General features: G+C 33.5%; 1 long non-coding RNA gene across 4 annotated transcripts in view; it reads right to left on the reverse strand.

The window, feature by feature from the left end:
* The window catches only part of LOC118179988 (uncharacterized), a 53,787-nt gene that overhangs the window by 25,637 nt on the left and 13,740 nt on the right, over window positions 1–14,410 (reverse strand). The window contains exon 1 of one of the 4 annotated variants that reach the window (XR_015038376.1): window positions 835–968. The exons of the other annotated variants lie outside the window; for them this stretch is intronic. This is a non-coding gene — a long non-coding RNA (uncharacterized LOC118179988). Of the gene's footprint in view, window positions 1–834; window positions 969–14,410 lie in introns of those variants that run through there. 4 annotated transcript variants of the gene reach the window in all.

The following is a 14,410-nucleotide window of genomic DNA, read 5'->3' on the forward strand; positions in this document are numbered from 1 at the left end:
TAATTAGCGAGTTTCCATGAACCAAATATCAAGTTATACTTATGAAACACGGCTTCATCATTGATAATGAGTCTGCCCACAAAATCATACACTTGCAGATCTATGCTAAACTTCCCCCATTTGAATTTTCCGCAGTTTTTAAAACCCATGTTTTCTCAGATTTGTAACACTTAAACTATGAAATGTATCTTATGCAACACATGCCATAATTTGTTTCCTTGTCTGTTAGCATGGTCTTGCTGAGGAATCAAGGCTAAATCACACGAATATTTTCCGCCATTCCATTATTGACTCTTCTTGGTTGTTGACTTGAACAAATGTCAGAATATTTGTGCTTTTTCTCTCACAAGCAACTTCTGTTATTAAATTATTACCTTTGGAGGTTTTGCATGTTCTAGCTAATAATGAATGTTTTTGCACTAAAGCTTCCATTTTGAATATTATCACCTCTAATGAGTTTTACAGCATTACCAAATGAAAGTTAAAGAGTTAACTATTCATTTCATACTTTTATCTTATTAGTTCAACTCATTGCAAACTTTTATTCATAATCATGAACAGCACTAAAAACTTATACAGAAAAAAATTACAGACGTCCACCTTCAGCACATCCAACACCAACACACGTGGTGAACGAAAAAACACATGGTCAACAACTCTTTAGTCAATGTTACAGTTACATATGAAAATTTAAAAATAATAACACAGCAAAACAAAAATGTTCTGAAAATTCACACACTTAATTTTAAAAAATTAAATGCACATTATTAAAGTTATTAGCAATGACAAATAATTATTACACTTTTCTTTCATAATTTAAATTGATTTTTTTACCAATGTCTGGGCTATCACCAGGCCACTGAAATGCTAAGTTCAAATCCAATGTATTGGACTGGTGCAGCCATCTACTGACAAGATAGTGAAATGCAAAGTGTTCTAACATTACTCCCTCACCAGTAACTAAGTTACGATACTTAAATTGCATTGGTAAGGTCAATAATCGAATAACGTGATCACTACATCTCATGATCAAAATGCACTTCACGTATAAAAGAATGAATTTCTAAGCTTGCATCTGGTTCTGAATTGTAAAGTTATAGCAAATTAAAATACAAATAATAATTAAGGTAGCTGGAACTTCAAGATATATCACTAATCTCTTTTGTTCCATGCTGGAAAACCACATAATTGTAGATACCACATTCAATATTCTATACATTCATTATACATTTCATTATTATATCTCAAAGTTAATATATACATACATACTCCATATCTGGGCTTAACTGAACAATTCAATGATATGCTTTCAGTGACATGAAAATAGTTAACACCAATAAAAATCTGATCAGTATTACTAAAATTTGCACATTTCATAGCAGGTATTTTAAACACCAAATGCACTTTTCTTATTTTACTCACTCCTGACTGACTCAATGCAACACTGTCCTGAATATACACCTTAGCAACTAATATTCTTTGAAAATTATTAGTTTTCTGAAAAACAGGTATTAGTACTGCATTAAGCTGCAGCTGGATAGAAATTATATTTGCTCCAAAGCTCATATATGCCTAATACCAACATGATTAGAACACTACTTATTTACATACAGCTCAAATTCTTAATTTTCAATACTGCAATCTAACATTAACAAATTAGTGAAAAAGACATATCTCATAATACATAGATATATGTGCACTACACTATATAGCACTGAAATATTCTAACTGAAACAATAATTGTATTTTATAAGATAGCTTCTAAGGAGGTAATGCAGATGTTATGCCTAAGCAAAAACACACTGTATTCCAAAACACAATAATACCAACCCTTACAGCTAATACATGCATATAGAATTTGAAGCAAAAATTTCTAGAACAGTAAAAACAATATGGAAAGTATATCTGAATATATTCATGAACAGTAATATATTGCTCAATATCTACACCACTACGACTCTGGTATATTACAGAAGATACATATATTAGAAATTATAAAATCAGTATACATTATTGTGAAGGAGATAAATACTATATGACATTAGCCTTAATTGGGGAAGTAGATCATGAATAATAATATTTGCAGTAACAAGAGATACGAGTTGTGATTTAGTTTTAAGTTCGAAACCTAACAGGAAGTTTTATTTCTCTACCACAACGAGTGTTTGTTGGGAAATTACTATGATGCATTTCCTTTGAGGATCCACCATTGACATCGTCATCAAGAAGCTGATTCGGTAGTTCTGGCATGCTATCTGCATTCATAAGGTAAGCAGGTTTCAGCCTATCAATAGAGATGTTAACATCTTTTCCTTTAATATGCACAGAATAATACTTATCATGTCTTTCTGCTACAGGAAATGGGCCATCATATGCAGGCTCTAGTGGTTTTTTCACCCGATCAACTCGAACGAACACATGAGTACAGGTCCTTAAATCTCTATGTACAAAAACTTTTTGATAAGACCGACATGTATCTGCAGACTTCATTAGCTTTACTAGGGCCATCTGCTGCTGAAGATTGTACACAAATGTGTCAGGTTCAACGTGGACATTGGGTTTTTCAAAAAATTCACCAGGAAGCCTGATATTGGTACCATATACCATTTGAGCAACAGAATAGTTTGTACCATCTCTGATAGCAGCTCTTAAACCCAACAAAATAGTGGGTAGCATATCACTCCATTTTACATTATTGTGAGCTTTTATTGCAGCCTTTAGTGTCCTGTGAAAGCGCTCTATTTTCCCATTACATTGGGGATGATAGGGCGTTGTATGCAGAAGTTTAGCACCACAAATAGCAGCAAGATTTTTAAACATTTGGGAGGTAAACTGGCGACCTTGGTCAGTTACAATACACTGTGGCACTCCAAATCTGCTCACCCAATGGTCATAAAAAGCTTTACTCACCAGTTCTGCAGTGATCTCTTCTAATGGAACTACCTCCATCCAACAGGAAAATCTATCAATGCATGTTAGACAGTAAATTTTACCATTAGATGGTGGCAAAGGCCCAATCAAATCAATATGGATGATGCTAAATCTGGCATCAGGTTCTTGATATGTACCAAAGGTCAATTTGGTGTGTCTTGTTACTTTAACTTTCTGGCACTGCAGACAAGCTCTAGCCCAATCACTTGCTTGTTTCTTCATCCTGGGCCATACAAATCTGGCAGTTAACTGTTTTACAGTGGATCTGACACCAGGATGTGCAAAACTATGGATATGATCAAAAATTTTCTTGCGAAAACTTTGAGGTACATATGGGCGAATATTGCTAGCTGAAGTATCACACCATAGGACATTTTTAGATTGTAGTACATATTCCTTGAAAATTAATGAGGTGTTACTTGCAATTAATTCTTTCAACTCAGGGTCATTCTGTTGTGCCTTTGCAATTTCTTCATAATCAATTACAGATATCTCTTCAATTCTGGAGAGATTATCTGCTACAATATTGTTCTTTCCACTAATGTGCTGTATATTTGTAGTAAACTGGGAGATGTACTGTAACTGACGCAGTTGCCTAGGTGAAGCTTTATCATTTTTTGCTTGAATGCAAAAATCAGTGGTTTATGATCAGTGAAAATTTGAAAATCTCGTCCTTCCAGCATGTATTTAAATTGCTTCACAGAGAGATATATTCCAAGCAATTCACGATCATATGTACTGTATTTTCTTTGAGCCTCATTTAGCTTCTTTGAATAAAATGCAACTGGTTTCCAGTTACCATCTTCATACTGTTGCAAAACTGAACCAATTGCCCAATCTGAGGCATCAGTGCACAGAGATAATGGACATTCAGACTTTGGATAACTTAACAGGGCAGTATTAGCCAAGTCAGTTTTGCACTTCTCAAATTGCTTTATGCTTTCTTCAGTCCAAGGTACTTTACTTTTATCTTTTTTCTTTGCTCCCTTAAGCATTTCATGTAGCATGGCCTGGGTCTGCGCTGCATCTTTCAAGTACCTCCTATAAAAATTTACCATGCCTAAAAACGTTCTTAAGCCATGAAGAGTGGATGGCAGTTCATAATCAAGAATAGCTTTAACTTTGTTTGGCAGAGGTTGCGAACCAGAAGGCGTAATGAGATACCCCAAAAATTCAATTTCTTTAACTCCAAATACGGACTTTGACACATTTAAGCATAGGCCATATTTATCAAGCCTTTCGAAAATTAAGCTCAGATGTTTTTTATGCTCATCCTCAGATGACGAGGTGATTAAAACATCATCAAGATAAGGAAAACAGAAATCAAGCCCTCGAAACACCTCGTGTACAAATCTTTGAAAGGTTGAGGGAGCATTTCGGAGACCAAAACTCATAACGTTAAACTCGTACAGTCCAAATGGAGTAATAATGGCTGTTTTTGGTTTATCCTCCTCAGCTATGGGTATTTGATAGTATGCTTTGAATAGGTCTAATTTTGAGAAAATTGTTTTCCCACTCAAGATTAAATGAAAATCCTCAATCCTAGGAATCGGGTATCTGTCCGGAATAGTCTGCTCATTCAGACGTCTATAATCACCACAGGGTCTTAAAGTTCCATCTTTCTTTGTAACCAGATGCAGAGGACTAGCCCACTGTGATTTAGATGGCCTGATTATACCATTGTCTAACATGAACTGAAACTCTTGTTTTGCCAAATTCAGTGTCTTAGCATCAAGCTGCCGAGCACGAGAGTAAACTGGCTGTCCTTTTGTAGCAATATAGTGCTGGACCTTATGTTTCACTTTGGTGTTCAATAAATTGGGCTTCGTAATACCAGGGTACTTTCGCAACAGCTCAGAGAATTTTACAGAATTGCTCACTGTGCTAATCGCAGTATTTTCAGTTACTGACATTACATCACTATGTACAAACATATTTGTCACACCATCAATTAATTTTCTCTGGCGAATGTCAAGCAGTAAGTGAAACTGATTCAGAAAATCGGCACCTAAAATGCCTCTGTTTACTTTTGCTACAACAAATGGCCATTGGAATGGGCGACGTAGTCCGAGGTCCACGGTCAACACCATACTTCCAAACGTTGGGATTTCAGTTCCGTTAGCTGCGTATAGCTTGTATGAAGTGCAGGTACTTTTAGATTTCGTATCAGCTGGAATCAAGCTGATATCTGCTCCACTGTCAATAAGAAATTTGCTTCCTGTTTTTCTGTCTTTGATAAAAAGGCGAAATTTGCGGCAATTAATGTTTCCAGTAGCAGCAGGGCTTGCTGCTGATTCTACTGCTAGTTGCAGTTTTCCGGCTGCTTCCAACTGCAGGGAGGTTTGCATTTATCAGGGTAGCATTTTTTTCCAAATTTGAAATGGAAAAAACAGTATTTTCCATCTGGGTCAAAACGCTTGCGGGATCTGCTGCGGCTCCTATTTCTTTGATGGCTTTGACTTCGTCGTCTGTCTCTTGTGTGTTGAACACTCAGAGTCACAATTTGTTGCTCAAGTGAAGAAATTTTTTTTAGCAACATATCATATGGGCCAGCTTCTTGGACCACACTTGCAAGCTCTATCCGGGGATTCATCTCAAGAATTTTATCGGCCATTGTGGCCAACTTATCAGTACCTTCATCACTAACAATTAAAATGTTTTTTACTTGGTCTGGCAGTTTCTCCATCCATAAGGTTCTCAGAATTTTTTCAGACACATCATCAGCATCTCCAAGGGCACGCATTTTTTGGAGTAGTTGGCTGGGCTTTAGGTCTCCCAATTCTAGTCCAGTTAGAAATCGCTTGATGCATTTGTTTTCACTTTCTTTAAAAGTGCTCAGAAGTCTTTCTTTAGCGGCTGAATATTTGTTTGGCGTGTCGTCTCGAATGATGTCCCAAATGTTTTCTATAAATTTGGGTTCAAGTTGTGCAACCAGGTAATTAAATCTTGTGTCTTCGGAAGTAATTCCACTGATTTTAAACTGTGCCTCTACGGTGAAAAACCACATTTCAGGTTTCTCTACCCAAAATGGCGGTATCTTAACACTCACTTTACTAGCTTCAAGTTTTGAAGTTGATGCAGATTCACTGTCCAATGGCATGTTTGCAATTTTAAGTCAAACTAAAACATTAGCATTCCTAATAAAACACGGGTCACCAGATATTAGTTCAACTCATTGCAAACTTTTATTCATAATCATGAACAGCACTAAAAACTTATACAGAAAAAAATTACAGACGTCCACCTTCAGCACATCCAACACCAACACACGTGGTGAACGAAAAAACACATGGTCAACAACTCTTTAGTCAATGTTACAGTTACATATGAAAATTTAAAAACAATAACACAGCAAAACAAAAATGTTCTGAAAATTCACACACTTAATTTTAAAAAATTAAATGCACATTATTAAAGTTATTAGCAATGACAAATAATTATTACACTTTTCTTTCATAATTTAAATTGATTTTTTTACCAATGTCTGGGCTATCACCAGGCCACTGAAATGCTAAGTTCAAATCCAATGTATTGGACTGGTGCAGCCATCTACTGACAAGATAGTGAAATGCAAAGTGTTCTAACAATCTGTAAAATAAATTTATTATAGAGATCACAAATATGATTTCATTTTATATATCGCTATTTTGAATTACTGTATATGTTTGTCAAATTATGTCAAGAAAGTGAGCTTCAAGATTCAAGATCAAGAGTTTACTTATGTTAAAGTTTGATAATTAAGTATCTAGCAGTACGCTTATTCTACATATAACAGCTTAAGAATGAAGTTCTGACATTTGTATAGAAAATATGCACTGTCTTTTCATTTTCATACTAATTTTTTCTATTTTTTTTAGTGCAAGCCTATTTGGTGGTGGATCAGCTAGCTAGATGTGGGTTCCAGATTTGATGACAGTGCCATCAAATCTTTATTCAGTTTTGATAAATGCTCTTCGCATTTCATATAGAAAAAAGGTGAAAGAGGTTGCAAAAATTTGTGTTATTGAAACAAAAAATCTACGGCAAAAGTCTCTTAAAGGCAAAAGATGTTGCATAGAGGTCTCTTACAGATGAAGAAGGTTGCATAAATCTGTGTCATTTGAAACTAAAGATCTGAGGCAAAAGTAAAGGTGTCTACTTAAGTTCTCTAGAAATGGCAGTTTAAAGTGAAAATTATTTGAAATGGAATCTGTATGCATACAGGGATACTTCAGAAAATGAAAGATCATAGTTCAAAATGAAACATTTATGGGGCTAAAATCCAGCAGAATTTCACAGTACTTATGTGAGATTTTAGTGATCAGGGAGAAGACAGAAGTATAACATTCCTTCGGGCTTCTAAATTTAAGTGAAGGACATGACAAACATACAAGATAGTCAAAGTTTAAGGAGATCAAAAATATCAACTGATGTAAGAATTATAGTGCAGGAACTAGAACCCAGACAACCAGTTCAGCTACACTGGACTGGAGAATTGAAAAGTGAAAAGTTTTAGAAGCACCGGGTGGCAGAAAGCCTAGCACCGGCTCCAATCTATTGCAATATTTGTGAAGGGCTAGAAACAAGGATAAGTTCGTCAAGCAACATGCAAGCAAAAAGTCACAAATTAAAGCACTTTTACTACCATGAGTATCTTGAATGAAGCTGTGTATTAGAAAAAAAAACAGTTTATGTGCAGTTGTTGACTCATTTCTTGATACAAGATTATTGAAACGAAAATTTGATAATAAAGATGAAAATTTTTCTGTGACTTATAAAACCTGAATTAAAAATTTTGACCAGGACTGAAATCATTGTTAATCCGGTGGAGTTCATTCTCTCTTCAACTCCCAAAATTTCAACATGATCAACATAAATGTTATTACATAAATGTTGATCTTTCCTTAAGATTATCAAGGCATCATTGTGAAAGACGTCAAATGGGAAAAAATATGTTTAATGTTAAAAAAGTGTCACTGCAACATTTAGTATAAGTGGTTGCAAAAACGTAACATAAAAAACGACCTAAAATGCTTAAGGATTAGGAATTAACTTCGAAAGACATCTGTAAAAGTACTAGCTATAAAATCTTCAGATTTCAAATTTTTCCCCAAATTAAAACAACCATCACATGTCCTCCCTATAAAGAAGTTTTTTTTTTTCAATATTTACCAAGCTATTCAAAGACAATAAAATTAGTATCCTGGAAGAAATAGCAAATCTTCCAAGACAACGGTTCAAGACTGTCATTGAGAGGTTTGCACAGAACTAATGTACGCAGGAACGGCCTGAAATAAAACTAACCTGAGAAAAACAAATTTACAGCGTTACTTTTAAATTGCCCTCGTATAATATTTTTATGCTATCCCGATGGCCATTATCTGCTCTAAAAATGCATGGCTGTGATAGCAGTTGGCAGAAATGGAGCTATTTACAAATCTGTTTGTTATTCTGACTATAAATTTGCTGAAGACATTTTGGAATCTATTAAACTGATACATGCATAGTAAAATTTAAGAAATCAAATTTGTAATTAGTGAAGAAATGCATCACTACATGCTTTCTATTTCCAAATGCAATTGTACGTCGAGAATTAAGCTACTATTTGTTGACAGAAAGTCGCTTTTAATGAGCGACAAGATCACGAGCCGCAGTTACGGTGTCAGAAAGTTGGAGTTTGGCCATGCCTGATATATACACTTAAATTTGGGCCAATAAATGTTTTTTTCACATATATTTTATCCATAAATGCAATTTTTTTACAATTTCTTGAACTTCTAACTGTTAATTACCTATTTTTATTTCTTTGATAATAGTTAATTCATTATAGTTTGATATTTTAATAGCCACTAAAGTTATCTTTTTAATTTGGCTATTTCATTTTCCTATTCTATAAATACTAAAATGCTCACAAATCTTTTTGACGTGTGTCATTTCAAAATCAATCCATTGTATGATTCCTATATAATGCTAATAATGTATGTATGTATGTAACAGTGAAAGGGAAAATAAACTTTTATCGAATCAATAACAGGGTTCATAGCCACATTTTAGTTAAAAAAATAAGCACCTATAAGCACTTTTCAAGCACATTTTAAGGAAAAAAATAAGCACCTCTCTAATTACATTATACACAACTGCATAACCTTAAAAATTAGACTTGTAATTTAAAATATGAGAAATGCAGTATTTATTAAGAGAGAATAAGCATTACCTCAACCATGGAAAATAATTACTTTTTTTTTTTTTTAAGGTTTTAAATAACAGTTCAATTTACAGAACTAGTTTACAATGAGAGAAAAAAAACTATGCAGAAGTAAACTATATTACAAAATTTAATGATGAAATTTCAGTTCAAACTAGTGAAAATAAAATAAGGTATTTGCTTGGACCCTAATAATAAATAAAATTTACTTTTCCACTCATATTGATATTTAAAAAATTTAAATCTAAATTCTGAACATTTTCTAAATTTTCATTGTATATCAGTTTTCCCTTAACAGATATTGCAAGCAAAGTAATTTAGGTAAAAAAGAGGAACATTTCTGAAATCAGAAGACAGAAATTTGCTTCATGCAGTCATCCTTTAACAGTAAATGCTTAACTAACCCGCATACTTGGAAATTGGTGAATATTCGGACAGTGGAGCGTAACTTGAAAAAGAAGAGCGGAGGGGGAGTAGACTGTAGCCGCTCTTTAGATTTTTTCGCTAAATAAGTGCTTTTGACATTTCGATATGTGCATCATACAAAAATAAACCAATGGAACTGAAAAATATTCTGTAGTAGTACTTCTATATTGTATCGGAGTAGACTGTAGCCGCTCTTTAGATTTTTCCGCTAAATAAGTGCTTTTGACATTTCGATATGTGCATCATACAAAAATAAACCAATGGAACTGAAAAATATTCTGCTTAGCAAGCACAGTAAAACTCTTTTAAGTATTCATAAACAAATCTCGGACAGAACATCAAAATTAATTATCTCTGCATAATATTGCAAACGTTATTGCGCAATACGTGTGCCGTAATTTTTCCCTACGTGATATTACGCAATTGGGAGAATAAAGAACTAAATAACTGGGGTGTTTTTCATTCTAATTTTCAACAGACGGCGTTAAATTTCCGGAATAGAATCATTCTTTGCTTCGTAGACCGCAGAACTTTTAGTCCTATTCAATCCAGATTGGAAAGTGACCAAAAAAAAAAAAAAAAAAAAGTCCGTTGCTTGTTTTGCAGCGAACTGTAACAGTTTCAATATTCGAGATTTTGCAAAGAAAGGGGAGAACCTCCCAATCTCCGTACTGTATAATGTATTGGCCAAAAAAATGAAATTCTTTTGACTATTCGATTACTTTCCCTTTATTTAAGCCATTCCGAATATTATTCCTTAGAAAGCTAATCTGTGTTAAAACACAACCATTTTTGGAAGTTTACTATACTTCAGCAGTTACTGCAACTATGTTATTATAAACATTCATACATATGCTCATAATATAAGCATAATGATCATAATAAACACGAATATGAACTGACCAAGCGGAACGAGAATGCAAATTATTAAGATCTTGATAGAAATTCAGACGTGTGTAGTATTTGGGTGGGAGGAAAAGAATGCCGAATGTACCAGAATTTTCTACTGCCTTCGCAATTCTTTGACCGATAGAACGACGGGCACCTGTCTGTACTCTTTGTGCACACCAAAGGTTATGTTAATGCAGAGAAAGGGAGAAAAGCTATTTCCGGGAGTATGATTCACCATCTGACATTTCATATTAGGAAGAAAAGTTATTTATTTAGTTTCGGCTTTGGTACGAGGAAAAATAGTGCGTTCATTAAACAAAAAGCACTAAAAGCAAAATATAAGCACTAAAAACAAAAAAATAAGGGCTTTAAAGAAACAGTAAGCACCTATAAGGGCCCTTATATTTTATTTTCAAATATAAGGACTTATAAGCACTTATAAGGACCACTACGAACCCTGAATAAAAATAACAAAACTTATCAAGCAATATTATGCCTATCTTATAGAAAAATTAACTAATTATACCATTCTTAATCTAAACCAATTAATGCAACCTTGTTCTTTTCATGCTCACCTGTGTCATGCTAAAACTAGACCACCATCTCTTTTGCTCTCCAACTGTGGTCTGCAATATATGAAACCAATGCGTGAAATAGTTTGACATGAGTTGCACCTGTCTCCATAAATGTGTTGGTAGACTATGTTCATTATTCATTCTTTTATGAGCAACTTAACAACTGAATTTTTTGAACGTTTTGGAATAGCCATAGTTTGATTCACCACCCCCCAGTCTAATCCGGTAGAAAGATTTCATTGTACCATAAAAATAATACTGCGAGTTTTATGTTTAGAGGCTGGTTCTGATTGGGAGCAAGTTTTACCCTCAGCCCTTCTGGCCTTAAGAACAGTTACACATGAAAGCACAGGGTTCACTCCAGTGGAATTAGTCCATGGGAAAAGTTTGCATACTCCAGAGACATTGTTATATGAACATTGGACAGATAACCAAGAGGAAGAACAACCAGTGACCAAGTACATTTTAAAACTTGTAAATCGCCTGAAGAAATGCTAAGAGTTTGCAGTTGAGAAAATGCAACACCAGAAACTCAAAAGAAAAAAAATGGTACAATAAAAATTCCATAAAAAGAGAGTTTAAAGAAGGTGATCTAGTCTTAATGTTGGCTACTTCCAAAGCAAACAAACTTTCGGTGCATTGAACGGGGCCGGGGAAAATTGAAAGTAAAATGTCAGAAACAAACTACATTGTAGCCTTACCGCTAAAAGAAATCCCAAATTTATGATATCAATATGTTGAAACCATACTACCAGAGACCTGAGGCAATCAATTATTTGTCGGGTAGCGGGAATGGTTATGACCAAATTGATACGGAAATAGATTTGCCCTCAGACACTGATCCGAATGTTTACGGTTATTCTGAGGTCATTAAAAATAGTAAATTGGAAGAATTGTTAGAACCTTCGCAGAGACCAATTGCAAAAATTATTAAACTTCTAAAACCTGGTTGAAATTCTCATATTATAGCCTTCAGACCGGTGCAATCCGAAACACTTTTGCCAACTCTTTGACATTTTCCTAATGAGAAAAGTCGTTAGTCCCCTCCATGGATGCAGTAAAATTTACATATTTGTTGGACGCTGTTCCATAGTATACATGGGTTGCTAAATTTGTGATTTTTTCTATGATTATTTTGCTTTCATTTAAATGAATTTCTAATAAATAGTGCACTATTTATTTAGAACAAAATGTTTATATTTCATTTACTATTTCTGATCAATCTCGGCAATAATTTACGAATCTTACAACTTTGTTTTCACACTTCATTTATATTCACATATTTTCGTATTAAAAATTAGAAAACAAAAACAAAATTTTACAAAATATAATAAATACGAACTAGCTTTGTAAGTCTGCAGGTTGAAATGTGATTTTTAGTAACATATTTTCATTAACAAAATCTTGGTAATGACTAATTTAATGAAATAATAATAACAAATTTATTAATAATATTTATTACTTTTAGATGATTAGAATGAGATTCAATACAATTAGATTTTGAGATGAACTTATAAAAATAATAAAGCTTTACGTAACAATAACAGAGCTTTAAATCTGCTTTTTTCGAAAATTTTATTATTATAATATAAAAAAGAAAATCAGAGATACATTGGTTGCATTTCATCATTTAATTTTAACAAATATTAGATTGGGCTATCAGGCAAAGGAGTCTTTAATGAGAATTTTTCTTTGTAAAATTGACTTTTGTTTATGTTAGCAGAGGAAAAAAATCCGTGACCTATACATGCAATCATCAAAAGCATTTTTCAGAACAGTTTTAAATGGTTATGAAGAATTACACATCAATTTCCTTTCATAGGCAGAAATTTCGTCTAAAGCCATCGCTATACCCAAAGGTTGAAGCCTATTTCATTTTCAACGAATATTCTATTTGCACATAATACAGTCAAAAGTCGTTAATTCGGACACCCATAATCCGGAATGATCTATAATCCGGACCTCAAAGCTAAAAACTTTCTGCGCATGCGTGTCTTCCACGCATGCGCATAGGCATTTGTGCGTGCGCGTAAGACCTTTAGGGCTGCGAATATACATGTGAGCATGCGCATAATACGTTTACACATGCGCATTTAATGTATAACGGACGGTATAAGCTAAAACTATCTAATTATTTATTTCAGTTAATGTTGCAGATTGCATTGTTCCTTAATCTTCGAATTGGATCCGGCTTATTATTTTTTGCAGACTGTTAGAGCAATTTTATAAAAGTAAGCTTGACCTTCAGATTATGTCAAATAGAATTTCCGATATACATTTACTAATACGTAAATGATCTACAAAGCGAAAGTATTTTTCGAAATCCATTAAACAGAAAGTGGAATTGCTGCAAAAAAATGGATAAAGGCATATATCCTTTGATTATCTAATCATTTCGAAATATGTTTATCAATTTCACGCTGCTCTGCGGGGGGACAGAAACGACACGGCGCGCAATGAATTGGAAGTTGATCTGTCAGCACTATCCTTATCTTCAGAGCAGATGTTTTTATTTTATTTGGCTTATAATTCTTTACTAAATGTAGTATTTCATCTCGATGTATTCTGTCTTTGATATGATTTAAATCAAGTTCCTTGTCATTATAACTCGCTTCCGATAGTGAAGAAAGCGACTCAGAGGTTATTGAAAACGAAAAAATTTCCATTGACAAATTAGTCGGTACTCTCGACACAGCAATTATAGGACTTGAACAGCGGAACTTTGTAACTAAACAAGAAATTATGTCTGTTTAATAGATTTAAAGAGAAAGTATTATCACATGAAACGGAGCAAATTAAACAACTTACATTGAAAGAAATGTTTAATAAAGTAAACAAAGAAATATTTAGCTTTTTCTTTTTGTAAATTTTGATACCCTTTAGATCAGAATTGCTCTTTATTTCATAAATTACGTTTTGATATTTTTAATTTTATAATTTCAGCATGCCATCTTACCAGATTTAAACTGATGATCTATAATCCGGAAAAATCGATAATCCGGAATCGCCGAAGTCCCGACGAGTCCGGATTAACGACTTTTGACTGTATATTTTCTAATTTATTTTAGAAAGAATAAAAGTTCATGTTTTCAAAAGAATAAGGTCATACTGGGTGTTGACACTCACAATGTAGTAAATCTGTTTTTCATATTTCTTCCAGTAATGAAAACGATTACCCTGAAATATTTTCAAAGCAAAATTAAGAAAATTGTTTACGCCAAATTTTGCATAAACTCTCCTCGTGTATTTTTTATTTAAAGTGTGAAATTTTCTCTTTGAAAAAATAAATAATCATGAACAGAGCAAAATTCATTCATGAGAAATAACTTTGAAATGCAATAATTCCACCGTAACATGAAATAGTGGAGAAAAGAGCAATACAGTTTATTTACTCACAAATAAT

Source organism: Stegodyphus dumicola, chromosome X1 (genome assembly GCF_044657685.1).
Source record: "Stegodyphus dumicola isolate Sdum_Otavi_A_Nest chromosome X1, ASM4465768v1".
NCBI classification, from domain to species: domain Eukaryota; kingdom Metazoa; phylum Arthropoda; class Arachnida; order Araneae; family Eresidae; genus Stegodyphus; species Stegodyphus dumicola.